General features: G+C 36.2%; 1 long non-coding RNA gene across 1 annotated transcript; it reads right to left on the bottom strand.

The window, feature by feature from the left end:
* Positions 1–3,558: 3,558 nt before the first annotated feature.
* Positions 3,559–4,811, bottom strand: LOC124899309. The gene is made up of 3 exons (XR_007056629.1): positions 4,721–4,811; positions 4,429–4,492; positions 3,559–3,750 (listed from the first exon to the last, which is right to left on the bottom strand). It is a non-coding gene; the product is annotated as an uncharacterized LOC124899309 (long non-coding RNA).
* Positions 4,812–20,096: the final 15,285 nt, after the last annotated feature.

Here is a 20,096-nt window from a genome sequence, read left to right on the forward strand (position 1 = left end):
TTACGAAGCATACACAATGCCCCAATCTCACAGTACACAATCATATCACATAACGAAATAATTTATAAAAGGAGAATTAGTATTCTTAACATAAAGTATATGCGGCCGGCTTTAAAGACCGTAGATTCTGCCAAGCATACACTCGTCCCAACACATGGACCGGGCAGATAAAAATATATTTTTAAAATAAATTTGAAAAGCAAGCACCAAAGCTTAAAGTCTCACTTACCTCGCTAATGACAAATTCTCCAACTTTGCAAGAAAACCAACCAACAACGACCAGTAGGATCAATCTAAATAAAACTATTAAATAACAATATCAATTATGCTATCCGGAATCAAGTCTCAATATCCTTAACTTTTAAGTTTAGGGCTAAGTCTTAATATCTCACACGTTAACCCATGAATTATGAATAAAAAATAATAATCTAGAATTCACTATTGAAACTTAATAGATGAAAAATTCATCCAACATAATAACACTGGTGACCCTAAAATAGTACTCACCTGTGTACAACTAAAAACAACCCAATGCCCTAAGGTTTTGCTGTACACGATCATATAGCTTGAAATATGAATAGAATTGTAACTACAACCTTTCAATTCATTAAAGTGCTAAATAATCATTACTCCAGTGATTAGAATTTATTTGGACCAATCATTGAGAGGATTCTTAACAACATAAAAGAATTCACCATAACAATTTCTGTACATGCTACGTTCTTCCAAAATAATACGCATATGCTAATGTAATGTTAATTGATAATACCTGCAGTTTTGATAGTCGCCAATAGTGCTCCAAAATCCTTATTTTCTCCTTTCAACTCTCCCAAATTTCACCATAAGTTTCTTATTTTTTCTTTCTAGCAATAAAGGAATTAAAAAGCCCTAATATTCTACTCCTATAACTGAATTTTTTTTGAAAAACTGAATAAGGGAGAGAGTTTTGGCTTTTGGTTTGCCGACTTTAATTATATTAATTAATAATAATAATAATAATGAATAATTACCCACTTACCCCTCATTAAAAGTTTGGATTATTACATTCTTCCCCACTTAAAATAACGTTCGCCCTCGAACGTGACAAGAGTCATACAAGAAATGTCAAATGAATGGAAAAATCTAAAAGACAAGTGAAAAGTAAGATAATCTATGAACAACCTAGGTAGCTCGAGCAAATAATCTTAAAACACACCAACAAATTCTTGAACAATAAGAACACTATCAATAATCATATTTTCAACTCGCGTCATAAATAGTAGCAATAAAATTCAAACACCCATGATCAACCACTGGACGTGCCCTTTCATAAACTATTTTCTTTTCTTCAGTCACAGAGTCATACCTTTCCACACTAAAGGTGGGTATAAGCTTAGCATAATCAATCAAAGCATAACAGAATGTCAATCAATTCATATCCATAATCACATCAACGTCAAACCTAGGCAAGCAAATCAATTATGGTGTCCCTGCACTAAACAAATATCACACAATATCAATAAATTTTATCCACTACTAAATTGTCCCCACTAAGTCATAACCATATATAGCACAATAAGAGTCTCAACTCTTCTTTCTAAGAATGAAACAAAAGATGGAGATACAAACAAACACGTAGCACAAAGATCAATTACAGAATATCCCTCATGAGAACTAACAATATAATACCTGTGACTACCACATCAGATGCCTCCTTATCCTGTCTAGCCATAGCGGAGAACCTCGGTGGTCCACTCCCTGTTTGAGCAACCTGCGCACCCTGTCGATTTTGTCCATAAGTACCCTGTGGAGCAACTCTAGTCGGCTGAGCTTGGGATTGTGCTCCTGCAACATTCCTTTGCACCTGAGTAGTAACTTGAATAGACTCAGAATCTTCCTTAGGATTAGCAATATGTCCCTGCTCACCACAAGTATGGCAAGCCCTATTTGTTCCGTAACAACGACCACTGTGATTTCTACCACAATTGGAACACCACGGATGCTGACTTGACTGATAAGAATTGTTACACTTCCTCTGCATTTGTTGTTCATCCTGTCTAGCTGAATAGTTATTCTTCAAAGACTGACCCACGGACTCTGACTGCGTAGGCCTGAACTGCTCATGATAAATACTATTATTGCCCCCAGATTGAGCACCACTAAATACACCTGAATTACATGTCTTTTTATTTTCTCGATTAATCCTTTCCATCTTATAATAGAACTCAAAACGAAGAGCAGTGTCAAACACCTAAGAATAGGACCCATTACGCACATCGCGTATCACTAGACCACGATAACGAGCCTCAAGTCCATCCACAAATCGTCTTACTTTCTCTCTCTGATCTGCAACTAAAGATGGAACATACCTGGACAACTCAGTAAACTTAGCTTCGTACTCAGTGACTGTCATGGATCCCTATCTTAACTCATTAAACTAGCGCCTCATGTCATCTTGTTTGCTCAAGGGAATAAATTTGTCCAAGAACATAGTTGAAAACTCTGACCAAGTGATTGGTGGTAATTCTACTTGTCTGCCCCTCAAAACGGAAGTCCACCAAGCCTCAGGGGACCCTGAGAATAGAAACGTAGTAAATTCTACACCACGAGTCTCTTTCAATCCCAAGGTAGTCAGTATTTTCTCACAGCGATCTAAAAACTTTTGAGGCTCAACAAAAGATGGTGTAGCATCAAACTCTGGTGGCTTAAGATCCATGAAATTCTTAAGATCCTTGTGTTTCCCCACAGCTGCAACCGAAAGATCAATTGGTTGAGGTGCCTGATAAGTCTCAACATTCAACTGAACTTGTGCCTGCATTTGCGAAGTTGCCCGAGGAGCCGGAGCTCGACCTTGATTAGGCACCAATGCCTCCAGTACATTCAACATTCTTACTACAACGTCGGCAGGCAATGTAACAATAGGTACAGCAATAGGTGCTGCAGCTGGAGTATCATGATCAACCTGGTCCTATACTCGTTCAGGAGCCACAACTTGGGGCTGGCCCCTACTCCTAACACCATGCTTAGGATTAGTCTATACCCTAGTTCGAGGCCTGGTTGGGTGAGACCCAACTTGACCACCAATACAGGTAGCACCATGTCCAGTACCACATCCAGTAGGTGCATTAAATCGACCAGTAGAGGAAGAACCACATCTTTTAACCATCTGCGAAACAATATTTAAAGATTAGACTTAATTCAACTCAACGCACAAATAATGAATAAAAAGAAAAAAACTTCCTAGATGTTCTATAGCCTCAAATTCATAAGTATGGGCGCCTACATACCAATGAACAAGAATCTACTAAACACTGCTCTATGACCCGGGACCTAAAGCCTAGGCTCTGATACCAACTATGTCACGTCCCAAAATAATCCTTAGATGTGACTGGCTCCCGCTAACACCACTTGTCGAGAGAACCAAATTTTCATACATTCACATGGTCTACAAACACACATATACAACCCCACATGCATGAAATAGTCATTAACGCAGAGTAATTATCCAACAAGATACCACTTAGAGATTTATGAAAATGATGGTAGTTTAGATATCAAATCTCTAACCCAAGTCCCACTCTAAGTTCATGGAGCATCTAAACAGAGTTACATGAGTTTAACTTTCGGGCATGCAAGCCCAATGAAAAGAAATGTAGTCTAAAAGGTCTAACGTTGAATGACAGCCTTCACGACTAATGGGAAGGTTTACTTCAGCAATGGAATTCGCGCGTAAGAATCGTCAGCCACTAGTCTCTCCCTCTGCAACGGTATCTGTAGACATGTAAGTAAGGAGTGAGTTATATATAAATATAACTCAGTAAGATCCTCGACTCGCTACTTTAATACCTCTGGAACAAGTGTTAAAAAATACAACAACACCAAGAACATAAAGTTATTACGCATGGAACTATATCATAATAAGGTAACCAACGAGGCTCAATAATCCTTCATCAAGAACCATATATCTCAATACAATTTCATACAGAGCACTTATCATAATTTGTAATTAAAGTAATTACCCGACACCAAAAGTTTCGGGCAACATATACAATGCATCAAATATATAAAGAGTATACACAATACTCAGGGGGAGCATACACAATGTCCCATATCAAATCAACAAGCATACACAATGCTCAAGGGAAACATACACAATGTCCCATATAAAATCAGCAAGCATACACAATGCTCAAGGAAAGCATACACAGTGGCCAAAGGAATTACGAAGCATACACAATGCCTCAATCTCATAGTACACAATCGTATCACATAACGAAATAATTTATAAAAGGAGAATTAGTATTCTTAACATAAAGTATATGCGTCCGGCCTTAAAGACCGTAGATTCTGCCAAGCACACACTCGTCCCAACACATGGACCGGACATATAAAAATATATTGTTAAAATAAATTTGAAAAGCAAGCACCAAAGCTTAAAATCTCACTTACCTCGCTAATGACAAATTCTCCAACTTTGCAAGAACAGCAACCAACAACGACCAATAGGATCAATCTAAATAAAAATATTAAATAACAATATCAAATATGAATAGAATTGTAACTACAACCTTTCTATTCATTAAAGTGCTAAATAATCATTACTCCAGTGATTAGAATTTATTTGGACCAATCATTGAGAGGATTCTTAACAACATAAAAGAATTCACCACAGCAATTTCTGTACATGCTACGTTCTTCCAAAATAATACGCATATGCTAATGTAATGTTAATTGATAATACCTGCAGTTTTGACAGTCGCCAATAGTGCTCCAAAATCCTTATTTTCTCCTTTCAATTCTCCCAAATTTCACCATAAGTTTCTTACTTTTTCTTTCTAGCAATAAAGGAATTAAAAAGCCCTAATATTCTACTCCTATAACTGAATATTTTTTGAAAAACTGAATAAGGGAGAGAGTTTTGACTTTTGGTTTGCCCACTTTAATTATATTAATTAATAATAATAATAGCTAAATTACCCACTTACCCCTCATTAAAAGTCTGGATTATTACACTATGCATCATTTCTTGGAGATTGTCATTTTAATAACCTAAAAATTTCTGGCTGTCATATTGTAGTTTGAAAACTTGGTGAATGATGAGATCGCATTTCTTCTATCCTTCTCCACTTGAATATGTAAGTTTGTGTCTTGAAAGTTTCCAAACTTGTGACATTACTCTCCAAAGCGCGCACAACTTGTTCCTAAAGTTAGGATCAAATATAAAATATAAATTCCTCGTCCAAAAACACGTCACAAAGGTGAAAGTCTCGCAAAGATGAAAACATTATTACACCGTTAGAGGCAAGTTAACATTAAATCCATTCAAATTCCGCATGTTTGGTGCTTTGGCACTGAAAACTGTCTCAGTCAGCCTGTTTTATTCACGTTCTCCTTCATTAATTGGTCTGTTTACTCTTAGATTCAACTCTTTGATATTAAATGCTACAAATGTTAAAATCCAGTCGTCCGCATAAGGGATCTCGTGCTTTGGCCTAAATGGCAACAGTATCCAAAATTTTTGTACAGAAACGTTGTGCTTTCACAGATTTGCTAGAGTTTGATCCACAACCTTCACAAGCTTTCCTGTGTCTTCAGAGGAGAGTTCGTTCCATGAAATGTTCCACATGTTGGACTGGGACATGTACTCATTCGAACAACATCTTTAACAACAAGGAAAGACATTATGTGCAGCAACATTGGCTCTGGCAATTCGGAAATTCCGTCTATTGCTTTCATATCACTTCTCCCCTCCATCATCAATATTGAAACAGAGTCATCAGTATTTATTCTATTTCTAATTATAGACCTATTATATAACTTTGATAGATGATAGTTGAATTTAACTCAAACCCCTCATCCCGTATGAACTATTTCCTTTATGTTATTATATAAAATACAAATAAAAATTTAATTTTTTATGCTTTCTTTATTTGTGTGATGCAACATGTGATGATCAAATTTCGAAATTGCCAGAGCCAATTTTGCAGCACATCATGTCTTTCCTACATGCTAAAGATGTGGCACGAATGAGTACATTGTCTAAGGTTTGGGAGAGTGCTTGGAATTCACTCCCCTACTTAGATTTTGGTGAGATTTCCTCCATCTGTATCCCTTTGCCTTTGTTAATTTCTCTCCGTGGCCGCTTTGTTTCATCAGAATCCATTGCTTCTTCGCTACCTATGAAAGGGAATGAGATTTTTCCAGTTGATCAAATAGTATTTTAAAGCACTGAAAAATATCAACTAGTTGTTGAGAGCAGCGGTTTGAAAAGAGCTTATTTATAGTTACTCAGAGGGAAAATTGTTATCTTTCAATGTATTCGGGTACAAAAATTTGTATTTAGGCACAACAACTTCAACACTAGTTCAAGTTCAAAACAAGAACACTATGAAGTACAAAAACACCCTCAACACAAGATCAAAGTGAACTTTCTAAGAAGTGTATTTTATTTTTTCAGAAATTAAGATGACACAGAAATATAAAGCCAAGTCCCCCGACTTCATGGAGTGTCCTTAAGGAATAATTCCCCTTACTATACCCGAGGTTTTGGAATCTTCCTCCTAGGATAAAATGACTTTCAATCCAACTATAGTGGTACCTCAAATAATTGGATTCGTCGAACTCACTCAACGATTTGATTGATTACAAAGAATGTTTTGAAGACAAGAAGAGTTTTTATTTCAGAAAATTTTTCATTCATTTCTAAACCTGTGGATGAAAGCAGGTTTATATAGCCATCAGATGCCTCTTCTGAAAGGTGGCAATGGTTCACTTAAAAGGTGTATCCTTTGGAAGTGTTACGTCTGTTCATTCGAAACATTGTGTCTTTTTCTGAATAGACACAACTATCTGAACAGCCACACCTTTTCCAAAATAATATGTCTTTTGGTCAAAGGCTCTGTCCTTCCATTTTTCATTCACACCAATTAAACCCAACGATCCCCCACATGAATGGGGAATGACTATTCTTTGTAAAACTTTATGGACAAGTATGTGATCATCAAGCAAAGACTGATTGCATCTAAATAAGTGGGTTTTCCTTTGAACTTTCCGTAGTGAACATGCATTGGATGCACTCGGTCAATTGGTAGATTTAATATCTTTGAAAGCTTTAATGTACACCTAGACAACACATGTCACACAACCAGCCTTTTACCGTTTGTGGTTCTCACAGTTTTGTTCTTTTCAGCTATGAACACATCCCAGTTTCATGAGAGCTTAGAGAATAGGCATTTACTAACATTCTCTTTGAAACGGCTTCCACTTCGTCCTCACATAGGTGATTCCTATACGTTCAATCTTATAGATTAAAGTATTTCGTCAAATCTGCCAAATTTAGATAACCATTAAAAGACTTTTCACCTTAAGTCTTATCCTTATTTACTAAATATTATCTACATCATTAGAATGTGTTGGGTAATTGATAATGTTGAACCTGTCAGACACAACTTTGTTAGATCTCCTTGAACCTAGCTCTTGGGATCTCCAGTCTGCTAAGTAGAGTTACCTCCATACTGACTTGTCTTAGGCCTTAAACCCATTCCTTTGGATGTCCTTTCAACTCTTTCTCTAGACAGGCCTTTTGTAAGTGGATCCGACATATTATCCTTTGACTTAACATAGTCAACAGTGATAATTCCACTAGAGAGAAGTTCCCTAACGGTATTATATCTCCGTCGTATATAACAAGATTTACCATTGTACATCATGCTCCCCGCCCTACCTATTGCCGCTTAGCTATCACAGTGTATACATACTGGTGCCACTGGTTTGGGCTAATAAGGAATATTTTTCAAGAAATTCCAAAGCCATTCTGCTTCTTCACCGACTTTATCCAATGCGATAAATTTAGATTCCATTGTAGAGCGAGCAATACATGTCTGTTTAGATGATTTCCAAGAGACTGCACCTCCACTGATAGTAATACATATCCATTCATGGATTTTACTTCGTTTAATTCGGTGATCCAATTTGCATCACTATATCCTTCAAGTACCGCGAGATATTTATCATAATGTAAAGCATAGTCTTGAGTGTATTTAAGATATCCCAAAACTCTTTTCATTGCCATCCAATGAGTTTTGTTGGGATTACTCGTGTACCGACTCAATTTACTAATAGCGCATGCTATATCTGGTCGTATACAGTTCATTATATACACTACACATCCCAATATTCTTAAGTAATCAAATTGTGAGTCACTTTCACCTTCATTCTTTCGAAGTGCAAAGCTCACATCCAATGGAGTCTTGGCAATACCGAATTTCATATACTTGAATTTGTCAAGTACCTTTTTGATATAATGAGACTATGACAATGCCAACCCTTGTGAAGTTCTATGGATTCTTATACCTAAGATCACATCCGCAACTCCAAGGTCTTTCATATCGAACTTGATTTCGGGCATTCATTTCATTGCATTTATGTCTGAAATGTCTCTACTGATGATCAACATATCATCCACATATAAAAAAACAATGTCTTGGTGATTCGGAGTGTCTTTAATGTAAACACATTTATCACATTCATTTATCTTGAACCCGTTTGCCAATATGGTTTGGTCAAACTTCGCATGCCATTGTTTAGGTGCTTGCTTTAGTCCATACAATGAATTAATAAGTTTACACACCTTATTCTCCTTCCTTGGAACCACAAAACCCTCAGGTTGTTCTATGTAAATTTCTTCTTTAATTCTCCATTTAGGAATGCGGTTTTCACATTTGATGGATTTCAAGATCATATACTGCCGCCAAGGCAATTAACATTCGAATTGATGTTATCCTTGTTACTGGTAAGTATGTATCAAAGTAGTCAAGACCTTCTTTTTGTTTGAAGCTTTTTACTACAAGTCTTGCCTTGTATTTGTCAATAGTACCATCCGCTTTCATTTTTCTTTTGAAGATCCATTTAGAGCCTAAAGGCTTATTTTCTGGAGGAAGATCAACCAATTACCATGTATGGTTGCTTAAGATTGAATCAATCTCACTATTGACTGCCTCTTTCCAAAAGGATGAGTCTGACGACGACATCGCTTTTTTAAATATTTAAGGCTCATTTTCTAAGAGAAATGTAATAAAATCTGATCCAATGAAGTAGATGTTCTTTGACATGTACAACGTCTTGGATTCTTTTCATTATGTATATTATCACTTGGTTCATCTCGAGGTCGTTTAGATCCTCCACTAGACTGTTCATGTCTAATTTTATACGGTTAAATGTTTTCAAAGAATTCAACATTATTTGATGCAATTATCGTATTTTCATTTATATCCGGATGTTCAAATTTATGAACCAAAAAGGACATGCTTTACTGCTTTAGCATATCCTATGAACATGTAGTCCACAGTCTTAGGTCCTATCTTAACCCTTTTAGGCATAGGAACTTGGCCTTTGATAGACATCCCCATACTTTAAAATATTTCAAGTTGGGTTTCCTTCCTTTTTATTTTTCATAAGGAATTGATTGTGTCTTATTATGGAGAACTCTATTGAGTATACGATTGGTTGTAAGAATAGCCCCACCCCATAAGTTTTGCGGTAAACCAGAACTTAAAAGTAAGGCATTCATCATTTTCTTCAACATTCAGTTTTTTCTTTCCGCAATTTCGTTAGATGGAGGTGAATACGGGGCCAAAGTTTAATGGACAATTTTATTCTTTACACATATTTCAGCGAAGGAAGATTCATATTCTCCACCCCTATCACTTCTTATCATTTTTATCTTTTTCTCTAACTGATTTTCTACTTCAGTTTTGTATTGCCTAAACGCATTTATTGCTTCATCCTTACTATTGAGCATGTAGACATAACATATCTAGTGCAATCGTTAATAAAAGTTATGGAATACTTTTTCCACCATGTGATGGTATTGACTTCATATCATATATGTCAGTGTACACTAAGTCTAAAGGATTGGAATTCTTTTCAACGAACTTATAAGGATGCTTTGCATACTTTGATTCCACACACGTTTGACACTTTGATTTATTGTACTCAAAGTTTGGCAAAACTTCTAAGTTAATCAGTTTTCATAACATTTTGTAATTAACATGACCTAAACGTTTATGCCATAAATTATAAGACTCAAGCAAGTAAGAAGAATTTGAACTTCTATTTATTTCAACATTCATAACATTCATCTTATAAAGGCCCTCGGTGAGATAGCCTTTTCCTATATACACTTCTCCTTTGCTAATTACAATTTTTCAAGAAACGATTATACATTTGAATCCGTTCTTGTCTAGAAGTGAAACATAAATTAAGTTCCTACGTAATTCAGGAACGTATAAGACATTGTTAAGTGTCAAGACCTTTCCTGAAGTTAGTTTTAAGACCATTTTTCCTGTTCCTTCTACCTTAGCCGTAGCGGAGTTAGCCATGTAGATCATTTCTTCTACTTGAGCTGGAGCGAATAACGAAAACAACTCTTTATTGGCACACACATGGCGGGTATCACCAGAATCCATCCACCATTAGCGAGTATTTCCTACTAAGTTGCATTCTGAAAACATAGCACACAGATCATCACATTCTTCGTTGGACTCAACCATATTAGCTTGGTCCTTTTTCTTGCCTTTCTTAGGGGCACAGCAATCCGTGGACTTATGGCTAATTTTGCTACAGTTGAAGGACTTTTCCTTGAATTTCTTCTTGGATTGATCGATTTCTTGTTCAACTTTATTTCATTTCTTAGAATTGTTTTGGTCATCTTCCACAATATGTGCTCTATTAATTGCAGAATTCCCTTTTGACCTTTTCTCGGTAGCTTAATTATCCTCTTCAATATGTATTCGAACAATAAGATCTTCGATAGTCATCTCCTTGCATTTGTGCTTCAAGTAGTTTTTGAAGTCTTTCTACATAGGTGGTAGCTTCTCTGTCATGACCCGAACTGAGGCCCTAGCCGTGACGAGCATCCCGAACCGTGAAGGACCAGATGCCCTTCTAACTTTTAATCACATGCACTGCTCATATATGTAGAAGGACAATGCAAAAATATATAATGAAATGGAATCATGGTTATAAGTATGATATTAATTCAACAATGAAAAATGAAATCCAAAATCATTACCGAAACCTCTACTATATAATTAAATAACAACTGTCTAAAAACTGGAACAAGACCCCTAGTAGACCAAAACCATAATAAATAATAATTGTCTGCAAGAAACTGGGCCTTCTGAAATATAGAAGGCTCAATAACTGGTACTCTTTACTCCTGCCTGATGAAATCTACTACTTATCAGGACCCTTAGACTGAGCCTCAGAATCTGAAGGGAGGGGGGGTCAATGCAGTTGTAATAGTACACAAAGTAATCCAAAATAAATCTTTTATATAAATAAAATAATGGAGAGCAATTTGTCAAAACATCATACATAGAATAGTTTTCAAAACACATGGGCACTTTTCTGAAAAATCATAAATCATTCTTGACAATGCAGTTTCTGATCTTCGTATTAATTCTGAGTTAGGTGGTACACCCCAACAAGTCTAAAATCCCATGGGTTATATCGAGTCCGCCATTGAATCGGCGGGGAAGCCCCCAACCTAAGTGTGCCACAAGAGTTGGAGTGTCTAAGTCTAATACACCACAGGTCACTAGGCTAGTGTATAATAATATACCTGAATCGGCAAATTACGATTTTGGGCAATGAGTTGTCTGAAACTCGTTCATTATTTGGGAGACCACCTAACATCTCTTTGTACCCAATTTTATCCATTTCTAACACACATCATTCTGAAATCTTAAGTCATGAAAAACTGATTTCTAAGCTTGTCTGAGTCTATTATGGCATTGTCTATTTTGGTATCATCATACCAAGACTTGCAAGTCATAATTCTAAGCCATCATTCTTTAAGCATAATTCTTTCATTAAAACTCAATTCCGAACACCCATCTTTGCAAATAGTATAAGAGATTTCATGTTCCGAAACATAAGTCAAAACTATGTAAGAATCCTTCAAACATATGGTGGTCATATGCTTTTGGCAAAATCATGCACTCTTTTATTATATGAATATTTTCAATATTTATCAACACAACTACCCTCTCTTTTGAAATCCAAATCGTAATCCAATCATAACACAATTCAAGACATTTTATACCATGCTTTTCAAGGATGCATTCAAAACAATCTATAGCATATGATAAGTAAAGGAAAATCAAAATAAGGGAGGGATTTTACATAAGTCATGCTCTCAATTCAATCATCAACCTTAAAATATAAGCATACATATATATACAACTTCAAATCAATGTGGGGGAAGGTCAAAACACCAAAAAAATACCGTCAAGATTTCTAAAACATGAATGTATTCATAAATCTGAAAACCCCTTTCTTAAAATCATGATTTCTATGCCCATGAGATTTTAGGAAAACCCCACGTACCTTAAATTAGAATCTTTTGAATGAACTCTCGTGTTAGGGATATTATGCGTATGATTAAGGGGTGCTTCTTGTAGCCCTCGCAATGGGGATTCCGATTCTTGAAGAATTAAGGAAAAGCTACGATTAAATCTTAGGATATGTTGATGTTTGGGTTGAAACCCTAAGGAGTGTTCTTGGTAATTTTGGGAGAAAATAACCTTATTTTGGTGTCTGGTGGATTTAATCTCATGTTAAGGTTGATAAGGGATTGGAAAATACCTAATATACCTTTAATGGATCGGATGAAAAACTAAAAATTTGGCCTAGGGTGGCGCCCTACTTGGACCCCGATCTAGCCTGGGCGGTGCCTTGCTTAGACCCCCGGTCTAGACTGGGCGGCGCCCTGCTTATACCGGTGCTCTAAGCAAGGATGCGCGGGCTTATAGCTATTTGCTACTGGTTTGGGGGTTCAAACACCCCCTTACTCCACTTGAAAAATTCCAAAACTTGTCCGAAATGTACTATGAGCTTGCCCGATCATAACGCAACTTGAAAATCAAAAATCGGATGTGGAGAAGGTCAAAAATAAAATCCCTGAAGATTGAAAGCTAAAAATGAGACTAAGTCTCTTTAACACTTAGAAAAATTTTCAAGTCTTTTAAACTCTTTGAGCCTACTACTAGAGGCTAACACACGCACGAATTTTATGGGGTGTTACATTATCGCCCCTTTGGGATCATTCATCCCCAAATGATGGGTAGGAACTTGTTGACGCTTAAAGGTATGGAATAATGCGGACATAATGTGTCCTCTAGGAAGGGATATATCTGATCTAAAACATTTAAACCTCTATCATGAAACTGTATTTTGAGCTGACTGGACTTTACATGCTTCAAGAAGCTGATTCATGCTGAGAGTTTTGAAGTGAGAAGTGAAAATTTATGCAAGTATGAATCATGAGGCAACAGGACTTAGCTCGTACCAGGGTATTTATACTGCCTGAGCTAAAATACTTAGAAGTATTTGAGATAATGCTCTGAACTCTTATGAACTGAGTCATGACTATATAGCAGAATCTGAAACATGATGTTTGGATTGAACTGAATTCGTGATTTACATGGATATAATAGATTATCTCTTAGGATGGTCATACGCATGAGACTTCGGATAGTAGGACTAGGTGAAAAGGTGGAACACTACAGTAACTTGCATGTTTGACTGTTCAACTGAATTGCTAGTTATATTGGCTGAATTATACTGGAAACTTATACTTAACTGGAGTATCTCTTCAACACCCTGTCTAAAGAAGTTTTAGTAACATTAGGGAGTAAAGAATCTTGGGTACAATTTACACAAGACATCCAACTAAGACATTACAACATTGACACTACTCTATAGCATGGAATATAGACATATAACTCATAAACTAGGATAGAATTACCAGGCCTTAGGCAATGCAATTTCTTACTTTCAAGCTTAACACACTTCTCGAATACTCCCTTAACTATACTATTCCCCTTAAATACCATACACATTGATTCAACTCATAATTCTCATTTGGGCATTTATAAATCTTTATACTAATGTTTATACTAGCTCAAACCTCTTAGTGTGATCAAGCCTAACTCCAATTCATAAATTACAACATGCCACACTATGATACTAGTCCAAACCATATGATTCAACCTTCTATATCCTTTTTTTTAAAAGTTCACACCCTACGCATATCACGCCTTACGACTTCAATGACTAACTTTGAACTTTTACTATGGATTCACTAGCGCATATCGCGTTCCTCCACTTAAATCCCAACATATCCTTCAAGCCTATCTTTATAACCACATATGAACTTCAAGGAAAACACCCATAAAGACATACCTCACATATTCTCTAAACCACTATCAATATAACTCCCACGCGCTACCCCAAGAACATACACACACACATTTCAACTAACCATCACATGTATCTAAGACTTGGCCCTAAATCTTACTTCATACTTATGGCCATATCTAAAATAAGCACACAATGATCTTTCATCAACAAGAAATATTCGTTCATCACTACTATCATTACATAAAGAGTAGTCACTAAAAGGTTAGAACATAAAACCTTAAAGCATGAAAGGATATTATACGAAACTTGACACTCAACTGAGGCCTGAGAATAGCAAAACAACATCACGGGCTCATCAAAGTGATCTAAATTGGGGGCATACGTGGCTATAAAATGATTCTCTCTAATCATTTGGCGTAAAGCATGAGTTATGGAAACTGAGCACACTATAAGACGTAAAGACATGAGTCATGAGCTACATGACCTCAATTTGGAGTTCATAACATATGGAATGTGATTTCAATTACTGAATGAACTGGAACTCGTCATCTTAGAACTGGAAGAGTACATGATTCTCTATCATATGCATGAACATAAACTATGACCATGGAACTGAAACGTAAGGCATGAGTAGGTATTAGGATAACTGAAAAATGCTAAGATAAGAATGGGTTTTAGCCTCACCCTCACTTTTTGATGCTCTATATCATACTAGCATTTCTACTAGAATCTGAGAGTCAGACTTAGTTACTTGTTCTATCATTTCCCCCTTAGCCTTAAGCCATCATATTAAGTTTGGGAGATCCCTTACTAGACTCTGTACTGAACTATACTTACTGCACTCTGGGGTCTGGAAAATGAGAATGCACGTATATCATAGAACTCAACTCGAATGACTACACTTGAAAGTGGAAAACCCACTGCTAATACTACTTTCTGAGATACACTCTATCTTTCTATAACCCCAATAGTCATCATATAGTACTTGCATACTTACTAACTTTGGATCTTCATGAGTATCCCTATAGTCGGAGTGTACACCCTCTAGAGCTTCAACTCTTATTTTTATTAGCTCAACCTTCAAAAACTCAACAGTAGATTCTAACACTTAACATGGATATCACCAAGTCTTTGACGAACCATACTACTTCTGTCATAGCATACCAATATCGTAACTCTAAACTTATATCTCTCTACCATGAAAATTCAAGATCATATCAAAAGGCTAAACTCTATCAATCAAAACTCCTTAACTTGGCTATCTAGCACACCATATACCATCTAACTAGTCTTTTTCCACCTAGCAACTCAATGGTACCACTTGCCATATATAACATGTAATAGCCTTAGAAAAATTACTGTAACCTCATATCACCTTGGGCATACTTCTACATCATACATACAACATCATACTTCATTACCAATCAAATAAACGTAAGCCATTGCATACACCATTCAAGCCTATTAGATTACTTACATACAACTAGTATCATTAACCAATAAGTCATCACATCCACCTTCATGGATATCAACTATTCAAACTTAATGTCTAGTGCTAAACATGATTTACAACCCAACCTGACAAACAATTCTCACAAAACATTCATTATTAATCTTAAGCCACTATTCTTACATCCACATTCTATATTAAATTCAAGCCTATAGTCTAACATCAATCATTTACCACCAATGAAGAATGAAACATAATATACTAGTCCATCAAATTGGGACATTCTATCTAAATATCTCAAAAATCTACTACATACCTTCTCACAAGTAGAACTAGTTTACAACTACCAATGAAAAGAAGGTCAAGGGGGTCAAAGTCACATAATAGACATGGTCAACCTTAATCTTATATTATAACCCCATACAATCTTATCTACTTATATAGCTTTCTCACATCACACTTACTTACCCCAAGCGTACATTTAGACTACCTTCAAATTCTACAAACAACCATAAGTCTATAATTATAACTTACTGGCTCATCTAGCCATTTTCATACTTCAAGCAAACAACAATTCACCTTAACTAACAACTCCTTCTCTACCTTCTACTAAACTACCACACAAAGACGTATCACTTCATTACCAACTCAATCTCATGCAAAAATATTCAACTATACATATATTCAACCAACATAAGAACAACAAGTTGAACAACAAGTTGCTAGTGAATCGAAATAGGCCTCACACGGCTTCACTAGACTTTGATTTTTGTGTTTTAAACAAGAAAAAGAAATGAATAGTAGAGCAACTAAGCTAGTGAATCAAAAGATCCCCACACGGCTTCACTAGACTTTTAGTTTCAACAACACAATGATAACAAGATTACAAGAGATAGAAACTTAACACATAATAATCAATGGTCTAAGAATACATATCTTACTCTGTATAAATAAAAATCTGAGTCAAACACTTCCCCCACAAACTACCATACAATCCACACATGCTACTAGCTACCACATTAGTCTATCACTATAAAGTGGTAAATCATCCTCAAACATCGGTTATTCAACTAAAATATTTATATACACAAAAGTCACCCTCACTCTGACTTCTAACTTTGTGACTTCATATCACCAACTTCTTGGTCTAATCTCACTGCCAATAGGTCATAACATCGACACTTTAACTTATACTATTAATCGGGTAGAAATACAATTCCAAAATTATGCTACACATCATTCCCCCTGAAGCATGACATCATTTAGACTCTAAACTTCTGCACTTGAATCAACCCAATAATGAGACATATCTGGGCACATCAAAGTAAGGAAAGAATTGGGATAACTTTACTTTAGTATGGGCGACACCATAGCATGAATTAGAGTATGAAAGAGGAACATTATGGCCCTATTGCACAAACTAGAACATGAAGAAAGAGGGACATTCCTAAATGCCTAGTAGCCTCCTAATTATAAGTGTGGTGCGCTACACACCCATAAACAAGACTCTACCCGACGCGATTTTGCAGAAACCCTGGGACCATGAACCGTGCTTTGATACCAAGTTTGTCACGACCCAAACCAGGGCCCTAGCCGTGATGAGCATCCCAAACCGTGAAGGTCCAGACACCCTTCTAACTTGTAATCATATGCACTGCTCATATATGTAGAAGGATAATATGGAAATATATAATGAAACATAATCATGGTCATAAGTCTGATATTAATTCAACAATGGAAAATGAAATCCAAAATCATTACCGAAATCTCTACTACATAATTAAATAACAACTGTCTAAAATCCCCAGTAGATCAAAATCATAATAAATAATAACTGTCTGCAAGAAACTAGGCCTTCTGAAATATAGAAGGCTCACCAACTGGTACTCTTCACTCCTGTTTGATGAAATCTACTGCTTATCAGGACCCCTAGACTGAGCCTCAGAACCTGGAGGGAGGGGGGTTAATACAATTGTACTTGTACGCAAAGTAATCCAAAATAAAACTTTTATATAAATAAAATAATGGAGAGCAATTTGTCAAAAGATCATACATAAAATAGTTTTCAAAACACATCGGCACTTTTCTAAAAAATCATAAATCATTCTTGACAATGCAGTTTCTGATCTTCGTATTAATTTTGAGTTAGGTGGTACACCCCTACAAGTCTAAAACCCCACGGGCTATATGGAGTCCGCCATTAACTCAGAAGGGTTGGAGTGTCTAAGTCTAATACGCCACAGGGCACTAGGCCAGCGTATAATAATATACCCAGATCGGCAAATTACAATTTTGGGCAATGAGTTGTCTGAAACTCGTGCCTTATTCGGGGAACCACCTAACATCTCTTTGTGCTCAATTTTATCTATTTCTAATATATATCATTCTGAAATCTTAAGTTATGAAAATCTGGTTTCTAAGCTTGTCTGAGTCTATTATGGCATTGTCTATTTTGATATCGTCATACCAAGACTTCCAAGTCGTAATTCTAAGCCATAATGCTTTAAGCATAATTCTTCCATTAAAACTCAATTCCGACCACCCAACTTTGCAAATAGTATAAGAGATTTTATGTTTCGAAACATAAGTCAAAACTATGCAAGAATCCTTCAAACATATGGTGGTCATGTGCTTTTGGCAAAATCATGCACTCTTTTATTATATGAATATTTTTAACATTTATCAACACAACTACCCTCTCTTTTGAAATCCAAATCGTAATCCAATCATAACACAATTCAAGACATTTTATATCATGCTTTTCAAGGATGCATTCAAAACAATCTAAACATATGATAAGTAAAGGAAAATCATAACAAGAGAGGGATTTTACATAAGTCATGCTCTCAATTCAATCATCAACCTTAAAACATAAGCATACATTTATATACAACTTGAAATCAATGTGGGGGAAAGGTTAAAAGACCAAAACAATACCGTCAAGATTTCTAAAACATGAATGTATTCATAAATCTAAAACTCTCTTTCTTAAAATCATGATTTCTATGTCCATGAGATTTTAGGAAAACCCCGCGTACCTTAAATTAGAAGATTTTGAATGAACTCTCATGTCAAGGATGCTATACGTATGATTAATGGGTGCTTCTTGTAGCCCTCGCAATGGGTATTTCGATTCTTGAAGAATTAAGGAAAAGCTACGGTTAGATCTTGAGATATGTTGATGTTTGGGTTGAAACCCTAAGGAGTGTTCTTCGTGATTTTGGGAAAAAATAACCTTATTTTGGTGTTTGGAGGATTTAATTCCGTGTTAAGGTTGATAAGGGATTTGAAAATACCCAATATACCCTTAATGGATCGGATGGAAAACTGAAAAATTGACCCAGGGTGGCGCCCTGCTTGGACCCCTGGTCTAGCCTGGGTGGCGCCTTGCTTAGACCCCCGGTCTAGCCTGGGCGGCGCCCTACTTAGACCGGTGATCTAAGCGAGGTTGCGCGGGCTTATAGCCTTTTGCTACTGGTTTGGGGGTCCAAACACCCCTTTAAGCTACTTGAAAAATTCCGAAACTTGTCCGAAATGTACTATGAGCTTGCCCGATCGTAACACAACTTGAAAATCAAAAATCGAATGTTGGGAAATTTAAAATAAAATCCTCGAAGATTGGAAGCTAAAAATGAGAATAAGTCTCTTTAACACTTAGAAAAATTTTCAAGTCTTTTCAACTCTTTGAGCCTACTACTAGAGGCTAACACACGCACAAATTTTACAGGGTGTTACATTCTCAATGATCGCTGCTATTTGAAATGCATCATTCACAATTAAACCTACAAAACAGTTTATGTGAGTACTAAGAACATTTTCAATTTGTTCAACTAAGGTATTTTTTAAAGATATAGCTTCTACTAGGAGATCATGAATGATTACTTGCAATTCCTGCACTTGAGAGACAACTGATTTTTTATCTATCATTTTAAAGTCCAGGAACCTTGCAACAAAGAATTTCTTAATTCCCGCATCCTTTGTCTTGTATTTTCATTCTAGTTCCCCCCACAATTCTTTCGATGTCTTAGTTGCACTGTAAACATTATAGAGGTCGTCTTGGAGACCACTCAATATATCATTACTGCAAAGGAAGTCTGAGTGCTTCCAAGCCTCTACAATCATGAAATGCTCTTTGTTCGAGGTTTCCTCGGGCACCTTAGGAGCATCCTCACTAGTGAACCTTTGAAGGTATAGAGTGGTAAGGTAAAAGAACGTCTTTTGTTGCCATCGCTTAAAGTCAATGCCCGCAAATTTTTTGGACTTCTCCGCAAGTGTCATTGGTTGCGGAGGATTTGCTCGACTTGTTAAAGCAATGCGAGTTGCCCCCACAGTCATAGCCACATCGTGCATTTGACTTTCGTTAGTCATTTTTCCTGTCACCACAAGACAATAAAATTTAGTATTTTCAAAATACTATTTATAAAGTTAAGCAACTTTAAACTCTTCTTCTTTTTTCTAGTTA

This window comes from Capsicum annuum, chromosome 6 (assembly GCF_002878395.1).
Source record: "Capsicum annuum cultivar UCD-10X-F1 chromosome 6, UCD10Xv1.1, whole genome shotgun sequence".
Lineage (NCBI taxonomy): Eukaryota > Viridiplantae > Streptophyta > Magnoliopsida > Solanales > Solanaceae > Capsicum > Capsicum annuum.